The 12291-nt window shown below is 38.5% G+C and overlaps 1 long non-coding RNA gene across 5 annotated transcripts in view; it reads right to left on the bottom strand.

The window, feature by feature from the left end:
- The window catches only part of LOC145693454 (uncharacterized), a 262867-nt gene that overhangs the window by 75868 nt on the left and 174708 nt on the right, over positions 1-12291 (bottom strand). For all 5 annotated transcript variants that reach the window (XR_014132778.1, XR_014132779.1, XR_014132781.1 and 2 more), the window contains one exon: positions 682-753. This is a non-coding gene — a long non-coding RNA (uncharacterized LOC145693454). The remainder of the gene's footprint in view (positions 1-681; positions 754-12291) is intronic.

Raw genomic sequence — 12291 nt, forward strand, 5'->3', positions numbered from 1 at the left:
AAAAACTAATATTTTTTTCTTTTGCCCGTATTTCGTAAGTGGAAAGAGGTAATAAAATGTAACTAACCACAATAAGAGATAATATTATTCTACATCTGAAAATACTAATCGGAAGAATTTTCAGTGTTGTCATCCATAGAAATTACAGTGTGACCAGAATTTGAATTACTCAAAAATCTAGATAAAGGCAGCGACTAGAAAAATGAACTCAACGGTAATTGATGACTTATCATGCTGTCTATGTTCCTTGTTTACTACTTTTTAAATAATGTTTCTATTTATTTCATAAACCTTACATAAATTATTACAAAATAAATAAGTTATTACAAAATAAATAGAAACATTATTTAAAAAGTAGTAAACAAGAAACATAGACAGCATGATAAGTGATCAATTACCGTTGAGTTCATTTTTCTAGTCGCTGCTTTTACCTAGATTTTTGAGTAATTCAAATTCTGGTTGCACTGTAATTTCTATGGATGGTAACACTGAAAATTCTTCCGATTCGTATTTTCAGGTGTAGAATAATATTATCTCTTATTGTGGTAAGTTACATTTTATTACCTCTTTCCACTTACGAAATACGGGCAAAAGAAAAAAATATTAGTTTTTCAAAAATATTTAGTAGTCTGCCCCCTTAATTTGCTCTTTTAACTGTGTGTAAGTTTATAATGAACTTACTTTCACTTGTACTTCGCCTGCGACAGAGCTTCATTACCACCTTCATTTCCAAGCATTTCATTTTGGTAATACCTAAGGAAAAAAAAATAATTTTACACTAAACGAAAATGCACTTGTATTTTAACCATAAACTACACAAAAATGTCTTACCTAATGCACTATATAGAACTCAACAAAATAACTAATATTTGTGATGTAACTGTGGAATTCAACTGCCAGGCACGTAGCCAGGATTTCGTAATAGGGGGGGGGGTCCGAGACATGAAATACTGTGGTTATCACACCAGAGTTCGATTATTCTAAACTAATTTACTAGTAACATATATTGGTTCGTTTAGTCAGGATTTCGTTATGGGGGGGGGGGAGTGTGATATGAAATATTGTGGTTATCACACCAGGGGGCCTGATCAATTTAAACATTTTACTAGCAACATATATTGGTATGTTACGACTTTAAAATTATGACGTTATTAAGGGCGACGATTTCTCTGTAAATTTGGGGGGGTCCATTCAGATGCAGAAGTCGTATATGAGGAGTTTAAGACAAATTGCATTCAAATTATGTCAATATATTATATAATCATAAATACAACAAGGGGTCCCACATGAACTTTGGGGGGACTGGCCCCCTCGGCCCCCAGGATCGGTGCCCATGCATGTTAGTATTTTAGTAACAAACTATGAAGAAATCTCGAATAAAAGAATATTGAAAAAATATTTTAAAAAATTTCACAATATCTACGTTCCTTCTTTTGTTCATCCAAATATAACAATTTTCCTTTCATTATGATCCCAACTATTGAAAAAAGTAATGTCCAACAATGTCTTGTAAAATATTTTATAATATCTGCGTTCCTTTCTCTGTTGAATCAAATGTTAACAGGACTTGCTTTCCACATAACTTTTTCGTTTTATTATTCCGTCAATTACTGTCTGTTCCAAATGACAAGTTAAAGGAGCAGTAGAAAACCTTTTCTGAAATAACATGTTTGATACTGCAATTATTTTTATTTTTAGCTTTTTTATCTTTATATTTTATCTTTATATTTTTATCTTTATATTTTATCTTTACTTTTAACGTTGATTCTTCCTATTTCTTGTTTCTTTTTGTTTCGTTCTTCCTTAATTTTTTATTTCTGGTCTCGAAGGGGGGGGGGCCCGGACCCCCCGGACCCACCCCTTGGCTACGTGCCTGCAACTGCTTTAAATTTATGGTAAGTGGAAACCGCGTCCTTGGAGATTAGTTGTTATGGAGATTTAGGCAGTGCACTACCAAGTAGCAGATTGGTGTTCATAAGACCTAAACGCCACAAGACATAAAAATATGAACACAAGACCGTTCTGCCACTTAGGTGTTGTGGTGTTTAGGTCTACTGCCCTTTAGGTGTACTGTTTAGGTTTTCTGTCGTTTAGGTTTTGTGTCATTTAGGGCTTGAGTTTGTTCTATTTACTTGCGAGATTTGCCATCACCACACAGAACTGTGACAGTGCAGGGGTTGCCATAATGCTGCTACGAACGCATCTAATTCCATTGGGAACAGATACATTAATAATACAAAAACTATTATTATTCTGCAGATGGGATATTACTCTCTCTACTGCAGTATAAACCTGTAAAGCAATTAGCAGTGCTGGCTCTTTGATAAAGCGTTATTCTTTAGTGCATGGGGTCTGTGGTTCGATTCCAGCTCGCGCTTAGTGGAGTTTGTGGTAGACAAACACCATGTGCATGAGTTTTTAGTGGTTCTTCCGTTTCCTCCCCATTTGTAAATTCTAACATTTCATTCATTCTCACCACTGCCTCCTTTTAGCCCAGTAAACAAAGACCCAAAAAGGAACTCGAGCTGAAATAATTCTAAAAAGGCTTAAATTTTCAGGATTTGACATTTGTGTCAAATAGAATGAAACCTCGAAAGTCCCAAAATATCCCATGTGAGCTTCATCCTCAAAATGGCGGTCAAAGATGGCCGCCATTCCATTCGCACCTGGTTTTCTATTTCAGCCTGTATCTGGCAAACCAATAACGGTATCAGGAGACACCATTTTACTCTGGAGGAAATGCACTTTATTTTGGTATATTATACATTTAAATAAAATCACACCCAAAAATGTTATTCGTGATGAAATTTAATAGTTTCGTCATTTCTGAAAGGCGTTACGTAGTATTTTGCACTTAAGCTTCTAAACCATTAGAAAAGCGCGAAAACATGTTCATATATTTTTGTGTGTTTCATAAGCTGCATTTTAAAGAAAAGATCATCAAAATCGGATCATATCTTTTGGAGATATGTACTCCGTTGTAAGCCTAGCTGTTAGCAGTATTTTTTTTAAATCACTAACTAATGGTTAAATATGATTTTTTAAAATATTTTTTATATTTTTTTATATTTATTCAACAAAACATAAAACACCTTTAAAAGAAATTTGGTGAATGACTGATCGTTACAGAAGGGTGCATTGGTTTTGGGAGGGAATCCATTCTAACTTTTAAGGGAGCAAGTAAGATACTGCTACACCATGCTTGGTATGAGAAAATGGAAAAGTACGAGGAAAGTGAACGAGCTCGCATATTATTAATGGTAGTAAAAATAATTAAAGAAAATCAATCAAAAGTATTAGATATTGTGTCATATCCTCAAGCAGAACAAATCTTTGAGGGCCACAAAGATATCGCCTCACTATCATTAAAACATATGGTCGAAGAAGTGGCATCACCAAAGAAAAGTGATCTCAGGATAGCGCGAAAACACAGTATGATATGAAGTTCTATTATTTCGTTATGCAGACGCAGATATTTTATATCTCCCTATCAGCTTGTACTGAGAAAAATCCGTTATCGGGACAGCGGTAAATTGTAAAAATATACGGAATCCTTATGTTTACTACTGAAACCAGCATGAAGAGTACGTTATCCATGTGCTACGTACACACTGACCTTAGATTTTACATCATGCCGTTGCAGGATATATGGCGTCTAACAGTCTTCCGTATATTACCTATGTGTACGTATGTTACATACGTCAGCTACATGTTATACACGTCTGTATGTGAGATCCTGGCCATCTAAATACAGTTCTTTCGTTCGTACAGAAAGTACTTTTATTCTGAACCCTATTGGAAAGTAGGTGTAAAATATACTTCGCAGCTATACGTTTGCTGTTAAGTCCAAAAACTTCAGGATTTACACATGTAACCTACGTTTTTACGCACACCACATACGATTTTTTTTCTCAGTGTGCTATATGAGTATATAGCCTGCGTCATTTTAATTCTCGGCAGTCAATTGATATCTTTCAAAGTCTTGGCATTTGTGCAAGTTATAATTAGAATCGACGATGCGGTCTCAAGTATATCATATTGTGCTCCACAACCATTATTACATTTTATACAGTGGGTCTTTTATAACGCTGACGTCAATACAAGAACACTAGATGGTCATGCAACTTTCCATAGCATGGAGGGCGGTATCAGAATAAGTAGGCTACGCCTCCTGAAGAAATAGTTGCCAATTCTCGTGTACCTTGTCGTGGTTACAATACATCGAACAAGTCAACCTCGTACTATTATATATCCAAGTGGATCGCACTGGAGATGGGGAATTGCATTTGCATACAATCAAATCAATGCTGCTTTACTTCCACGCAGCTGGCTATCACTTTTATGCTAAATGTGCGCATCTGTATGTTCAGCAGATGGAAACTTTGAAGGAGAAAATGAATCCTGTGGAATAGCAAATTTACAGAACAAAGAAATTTTACCATTCGCAGAAAAATATATATGGGAGTAGAGTTGTAACAGACATGATCATTGAACAAACTTTAATGAAATCAGTGACAGTTTCTACAGGGAGAAATAACAGACTCAACATTACCTAGTTGGATACCCATCACCATGAAAGTCACTGAAGCATTAGAAAACTTTCGCCATAATCATTTTGTGTCTTCAGAACATGTTGAGTTTAGACCCTCTTGTCATACACGAGATAACCAGGATATAAAGATGTTTGGTTGGTTATCTCTTTGAAGACTCACTGTTAGCATCAAAGGATTTTTCATGAAAACTGCAAGGGTTTAATTGCTAACATTCAGACAAATCTGATCAAAGGAAGAGGATTGATGAAGCTTCATTAAACAAGATGATAGATGGTTACTTTGCAACTGTAAAACTGGAAAAGAAGAAAAAAGTTATGCCTAGATCTGCTACAAACAATACCATCAAAATTCGAGAGGAAAATGTCTATCAATCCGTTACAGCTCTTTAGTAGAATTGCAGCAGTGTTTCATTCGAGAGAGAATCTTCGCGAGTATCTCAAATATGAATTAGCACCGATGCCTCTATCTCTATTTGATGAGGTGTCAATGATAAAGAATACTAAATCCACTCTTTCGACAGTAATTGAAACTGTTGAGCCATGTGTAAGAGCAGAGCAAAATTTTGTGTCTGCAGTAGATGGAGGATATCTTCTTCATGCAATGGTTTGGACCAAATAGGACACCTACGATGCGATATGTGAAAAGTACAGTGCGTCCCACTAGCTTTCGAACCCGAAAAAAAAAACGTTATAATTTCCGAACAAATGTACATAAGAAAATGAAATTCACAATACACGTACCTTGTTTCATGCTAAACACGAGAAAGGGTTGAACAGAAGCGCACACGTCAAAACAAAGACGATAGGTGGCGCCAGGGGAAGTGCTGTTTGGCGTGGTGCACGTGCGTTAGTGTGACTCCAAGGTATATAAAATAACAGGTAGCCCCAGTTCGCGATTAGCTTTCTGATTGGCTCCCTGTGTGTGACGTCATGTGGAGGTATCAGTGAAGATTTTTTTCGTTTGCCTGCTTGTTACACTTCGCGCTTTATTCGTAAAACTGGATTCAAAACACAATTGTGATATTCCTTGTCTTTCCAAATACAAATAATGAGCTCTTTCTACTCACAGATGAGACAATATAATGTAATAAATATATAAATACCGTCAATAATGATTAATTATCTATACAAATAAAAATGAATATAATGTTTACTCGCTAATTCATTCTAGGCTTTGGATCGATTTTTATAATTTTTAGTACTGTACATGAGTTCACCTGGTCCTTATTACGGTGATTAAAGGGCGAATCCTAAAGGGTAGAAGCGCTTCAAAATTTGTACCTAAAATACAGTGTCTCACGAAACTATCAAGTTAGAAAGATGAAACTCGGTATATAAACTCCTCATTAAGCTTAAAAAAAAACATGTCCCGCTATTTTTGAAATTTTCCGTTTTAAGGGGAAGAGGGGGCATTTTCTATTCATTGTAACAATGTTTGATTGCTAACTTCTCCTCGACCAACTTTAACGATTTTTGGTACCGGTACCTTAATGCAGCCAGGCCTAACTTAGGATCTTATTATTTTTTGGCTCGGGATGAGAGGAGATAGGAAGATGACAAATAATCAAAAACAGCCGAAATTGGTGTCCAGTCCATAATTTTCATGGTCACTGAAATGAATAGTGACCAACCCGATACCGTTTAAAACCAAATTCACCCTCTTTGGGCATGGGGGAAGGGGTGGCATCAGTGGCGGATCCAAGGGGGGACTATAGGGGCTATAGCCTTCCCTTGACGCTAAGGTATACACTGGATAAAATGGGCTTTAATCCTGCTTCTCACTGGATAAAACGGCAAGCTATGGTTTAGCTCCACCCTTGATCATATCCTGGATCCGCCACTGGGTAGCATTATGGATTTTTGTCGTTGCACTTTCATTGAAACGTGAATTCTAAGAGTGGAAGGAGTTCAAACACTTTCCATAAACCAATCCTCTCAATAAGAACATTTCAGGTAGTAAAATACATGAAACAAACATTATCCAATATTTCAGAGATTCCAGGTATGTAATAAATTAGGTTAGATTGTATTAGGATAGGATAGGTTACGTTAGAAATCTAATCTGCCCTAACCTAATATAATCGAATCTAACCTAACCTAATTTGGTTAGGTTAGGTTAAGTTAGGTCATGTTAGAAATCTAACCTAACCCGTTGTATTTAGTGGGTATTAACCAAATTGTCAGAAGTCGTGACTGCAAAATATTTCCTTTACATTACTAATATTCGTTTATTACTCAATATAACACATTTTACATTATGTATTACAGGTTATAAGTTGCACAGATATCCATAGAGTGGTATACATACATAAAAGAACCACCTTCACAGGGGAAAATTTGCAGTTGTCCTACACTTTGCCCTTGGATTTATCGGAATTTAGTTTTTGTGGCTTAGCCCCCTCTCTCGGCCAGCCCTTTAATTATAAGAATATGGTAAGAGTGCACTTTGATCAGAGCAAATGATTTTGTAACACGATGTGGCATAAGGAGAAGGAATAAAACCAATGTGATTTGTATGTAACAGGTACGGTTCGGTTAAACAAGATTAGATTAGGTAAAGTTAGGTTAGGTTCGGTTCGTAATAGGTTCCTATGAATGTTCTGCTCAAAGTGAACTTTGAGCACTTTGCCAGAATAATGTTTCAGATACTTAACAAAATTTACGAATATCATTTAAACTAAAGAATATATGAGAGTATACATTTATATTCTTGTTGGTACCCCCTTCCACTTCGCTTTACGTACATAAACTCCTTAAGCTTCAGGCCCTCAGAAACAAATGTCATAAAAGTAAAATTAATTATTGTTATTACACACCTGTTTTTCAACTTGACTAGTGTCTAGCTAATTTTTCCCCATGCCAGTTTGGTATCAATAATGAAGAAACAGCGTCAGATCTTAAACATTAGTTTTGCAGGAAACTTAGAAGCTCGTTTTTTCAAACTCTTTGATAATCCTCTGGTGAAAATTGAGCAGAACATATTCGTGCGTTATCCACATTAAAAGTGTTCTTTCGCTTACAGCGGGAAATAAATCTTCTTCGAAGTTCATCATTTTTAGGGAATCGATGGAACATTATTTCATTTGTATTGCTTCCTATGCTATTAGAATGAGCTACTGCACAAGTAAGATAACTTTTCCCCATCTTGAAACAGTAGTGTTATTGTTTATGCAGAATTTCACTTATTTTGAAAAATATTGCGATACCTCCACGTGACGTCACCGACCGCAAAGTATCCTGGGAAAAATGAGAGCAGAAAAACTATCCCGAGAGTCCCCTGGTGTGACTCGAGTCGCTGCATCGCGAGGATGGTTCTGTACACCGTACAGGAACGCGTGTTCATTGTTAAAAAATATTGGATATCGGGATCGTATCAGACCGTTCAACGTGAATTTTGCCGTGAATTTGGATGCCGTAAAGGACTATCGAAATCATCAATACATCATTTGGTGAAGAAGTTCGAAACAACAGGAACGTTGCTTACGGGACATGGAGGCGCGCGTCGACGGATGTCCGAGGAGACAGTACAGAATGTGCGGCAACGTCTTTTGCAGTCCCCTAAGAAGAGCCGGCGTCGATTATCACAAGAGGCAGGGATGTCAAAGTCAACTGTGCAAAGAGCCGCCAAAAGAGCCAAGCTGTTTCCATATCGCGTTACAGTCGTCCAGGAGATGAAGACTACAGATTGGGAAAAGCGCGTAATGTATTGTCGTTGGTTGCAAGATTTGTTGCATGACAATCCAGGAATCCTAGACTATACTTGGTTCACAGATAAAGCTTGGTTCCATCTCTCCGGTTATGTGAACTCGCAGAATACTCGGGTGTGGGACGCCGAAAATCCGCATGTATACCATGAGATTCCACTTCATCCCTTGAAGGTGGGAGTTTGGTGTGCAATTTTCCGACAGTGTATCATTGGACCCATCTTCTTTGAAGATACAGTACACACAAGTTTACTTACACATCTTCAGTGAATTTGTGAATCAGCTGGACGATCAAGAACTGCGTCGCGCTTATTTCCAACAAGACGGAGCAACATGTCATACTTCCAACGTGGCCATGGCAGAGATTGAGTCCTTTTTTGGTGGCAGGATAATCTCCAAAGGATTGTAGCCGCCAAGATCCCTGGATTTAACACCACCTGATTTCTTCTTATGGGGTTTTCTTAAAGGTTGTGTCTACAGAAACAACCCACGATCACTGCAAGAGTTGCAAAACAACATTGAGAATGCGATTCATGAGATCACACCGGAGATTCTACATCGGACTTTTCACCATATGGAACGCCGTGTACAAACATGTCTTGACGTTCAGGGAGGACACTTGCAGCACCTGCTGTGACGGTAATGTATTCAGCATGAAACAAGGTACGTGTATTCTGAATTTCATTTTCCTATGTATATTTGTTCGGAAATTATAACTTTTTTTCGGGTTCGAAAGCTAGTGGGACGCACTGTATGTAGCCTTTATATAATGACGTTTGATACAGTACAGTACTGTTTGATAGCTATACTTCTAAAACTGTACTAAGAATGTTGAGAGACAGAAGAGGACAATGTCGAAAATGTCTGGTATCATCGCCTATCACGAAAACATGGAGGCAACAGCAGATCAATCTGAATTTTTGCGGAACTCTGAGAATAAGGAACGACCGATTAATATGGTGAAGTCATATTTTAGTAATAATGGGATAACAGTGTACCTATGCTGATATTCTAATTTGCAAAACGGCGATAGATTTGAGCCGAAATCATAGTTCTGTTGCAGTTGTAGGGACTGACTTCTAGCCATTTTAGTAGCTCATGGACATCCTGGAACGTCATTATTTTTGTAAAGCTGAAAATGGGCAACATTGAAGAAAATGCTACTACATTGGCGTAATACAAAATACTCTTGGACTACTGAAAGACTACTTTTTTTTTCATTATTCCGCCACTGGATGTGATGGATGCCATATCAGCGGTTAGGGATGCGCACGAGTCGAGTCGAGTCGAGTCGAGATTTAAGCCTGTCTCGACTCGTCTTGAGAAAATGTTGTCTCGACTCGAAAATATGTTGCTGTCTCGACTCGTGTCTCGACTCGACAGTCTCTGTCTCGACTCGACTCGAATTCGAGTCGAGACGTCTCGAAATTCGAGTCGAGACAAAATATACGAGTTAAAATACATACACACACACACATCAGCCAGACCATTATGACGACCTACCTAATTGTTAGTATGTCCACCTTTTGGCACGGATAACAACGACGACGCGTCTTGGCATGGTCGCAATGTTCCTCGGTGGGGGCGCTGGAGAGAGTTGGCACCACATATGCATACACAGGTCATCTAATTCCCGTAAATTCCGGGGAGGGGGTGATGCGCCCTTACGTCACGTTCAATCACATCCCAGATGTGATCGATTGGGTTCAGATATGGAGAGTTTGGGGTCCAGCATATCACTTGGAACTCGCTCCTATGTTCCTCGAACCACTGCATCACACTCCTGGCCTTGTGACATGGTGCATTATCTTGTCGAAAAATGACACTACCAATGGGAAACACGGCCGTCATGAAGGGGTGTACTAGGCACGTAGCCAGAATTTCGTAATAGGGGGGGTCCGTGACGAAATATTGCGGTTATCACGCCAGGGGCTCGATAATTCTGAACTATTTTACTGTAAACATATATTGGTTCGTTTAGCCAGGATTTCGTAATGCTGGGGGGGGGGATAATATGAAATACTCTGGTTATACACCAGGGGCTCGATCAATCTAAACTATTTTAGTGGCAACACGTATATTGATTTGTTAGGACAATAAAATGAGGATATGCTAGTAAGTATTTCAATAACGAACTATCTCTCGAGTAAAAGAATATAAAAAAAAGTTTTGAAAAAGATATAATATTCCGAGTTTCTTAAGTTCTTCTTAGAGTCTATCTGATCGAACCGGTTTCTCGATCATCATTTGTTGTCCATAGGATTAGCATGGAGCTAGATGGAATTTGGAATGCTCCGTTACAATAATATTCATTTTCAACTTGATTCCCTCTTCCCCCCCCACACACACACACAGTTTCCTCTACACAAAGCTCCTCATAAGAAAGAGTAACCATACGCTTGCTGTAGCTTTATATTTTTAACGCTGATTCTTCTTTTTCTCGTTTCTTATTGTTTCATCCTTCCTTAATTTTTTAATTTCTAGTTCCGAAGGGGGGGTCCGGACCCCCCGGACCCACCCCTTGGCTACGTGCCTGGGTGTACGTAGTCTGCAAGCAGCGTGCGATACGCCTCGGCCGTCATGGTGCCTTGCTCGAGCTCCACTATACACATGGATGCAGGGATGAATTCAGGGAGTAGCCCGGGGGGGAATCTCCCCCCGAAGAAAATTCATTCCCCCCGGAGAAACTCAAAAAATTTCAGTCACAAAATGTAGAAATTACTTCACCAAATTATTTGCTTTTCTTTCCGTGCACGTGCAGACGAAATCCGATTTCTCAATATACATATAAATGACGCAGACCCATTCTATATAAATATTAAACATGTAACATCTAAGATAGGATACCAAATAGTGAATAAAACTTGTATTTCTTAACGCTATGACCGAGTTTGGCAGAACAAGAAATTGTTAACTGTTGAAGAAAGGTTTGTATTTTAGTAGGTACGATACTCTCGCCCTATATTATATAACTTATTAGTAGGTAGCACTACCACAGATTGAGATAGGAAAGGAAAGATAGAGAATATCTTTCGATCATTCTATATGATCTCTGAGGTCAGCAGACTTCAGTTCTTGAAAATGTACAGTTCTTGCATTATCTTAAATAGAGCGCCTAAATCCCATTTCTCGCATCGGAAGTAACAGACGTAATGTGTTTTACGATTGTTAAAGTAAACACACTCTTCTTTAATTAAAAATAAGTCAGTTAAAGGGTGAGATTCAGAGGGCGTCATTTAGAGGGATCAGGGAGGAACAGTTATCCTTCCTGGGTTAGAGATTTATATAGAATTTATCAATATAATAGTAGTATATAAGTGAAAGATTGCTATTGAAGGTGATGAAGATCCTGCTCAATGCCGTGCCATGTGGGAGAGGCAAGCGGGGCGACGGCCCCGGGCGCCGAAGTAAGTGCGATGTGGGCATGTGCACATATATGAAATGAAAGGAAAAAAGTTATGAAAAGTGCTCAAAATCAAGGAAAATCAGGGTTTACTTTTTAAAATTTTCTTACCTTTCGCGGCTGGTCCGTCGACCTCACTCATACGGGGGTGTTTTCGTATACATTGAAATGCTGAATTTGCAAGTGATCATTAATGAAAGTGTCACTATTGATCTCAGCGACCGCGAAAACTGTGGATTTGATACTAATATCGGTCATTTTGGATTACTTTTACTTTTCTCGGTATCCCCCCCCCGGTGACTCCCGAATAGGGTGAATTTGGAAGTTAATGCGATCAGAGTTTCACCATTGATTTCAGCTACCACGAAAACTATGAATTCGACAGTAATATCGGCCATTTTCCACCACTTTTACATGTCCCTGTAAACGCCCCCCTGAGACCCCCTGGTTCGAATTTTGAAAAAGAAAGATTCGTCTTGGCCTGGGGCTCGGACCAAGGTACTCGTGACCAAAATTTGGTAGCTCTCAGCCTAGACTCCAGGCCTGTCCCGTAAACGCCCCCCTGGGACCTCCCTGGTTCGAAATTTGGAAAATACGCTACGTCTTGATCTGGGGCCTGGGCCAAGGTACCC

The sequence above is a fragment of the Thermobia domestica genome, chromosome 8 (genome assembly GCF_964235325.1).
Source record: "Thermobia domestica chromosome 8, izTheDome1.hap1.1, whole genome shotgun sequence".
In the NCBI taxonomy this organism is placed as follows: Eukaryota; Metazoa; Arthropoda; class Insecta; order Zygentoma; family Lepismatidae; genus Thermobia; species Thermobia domestica.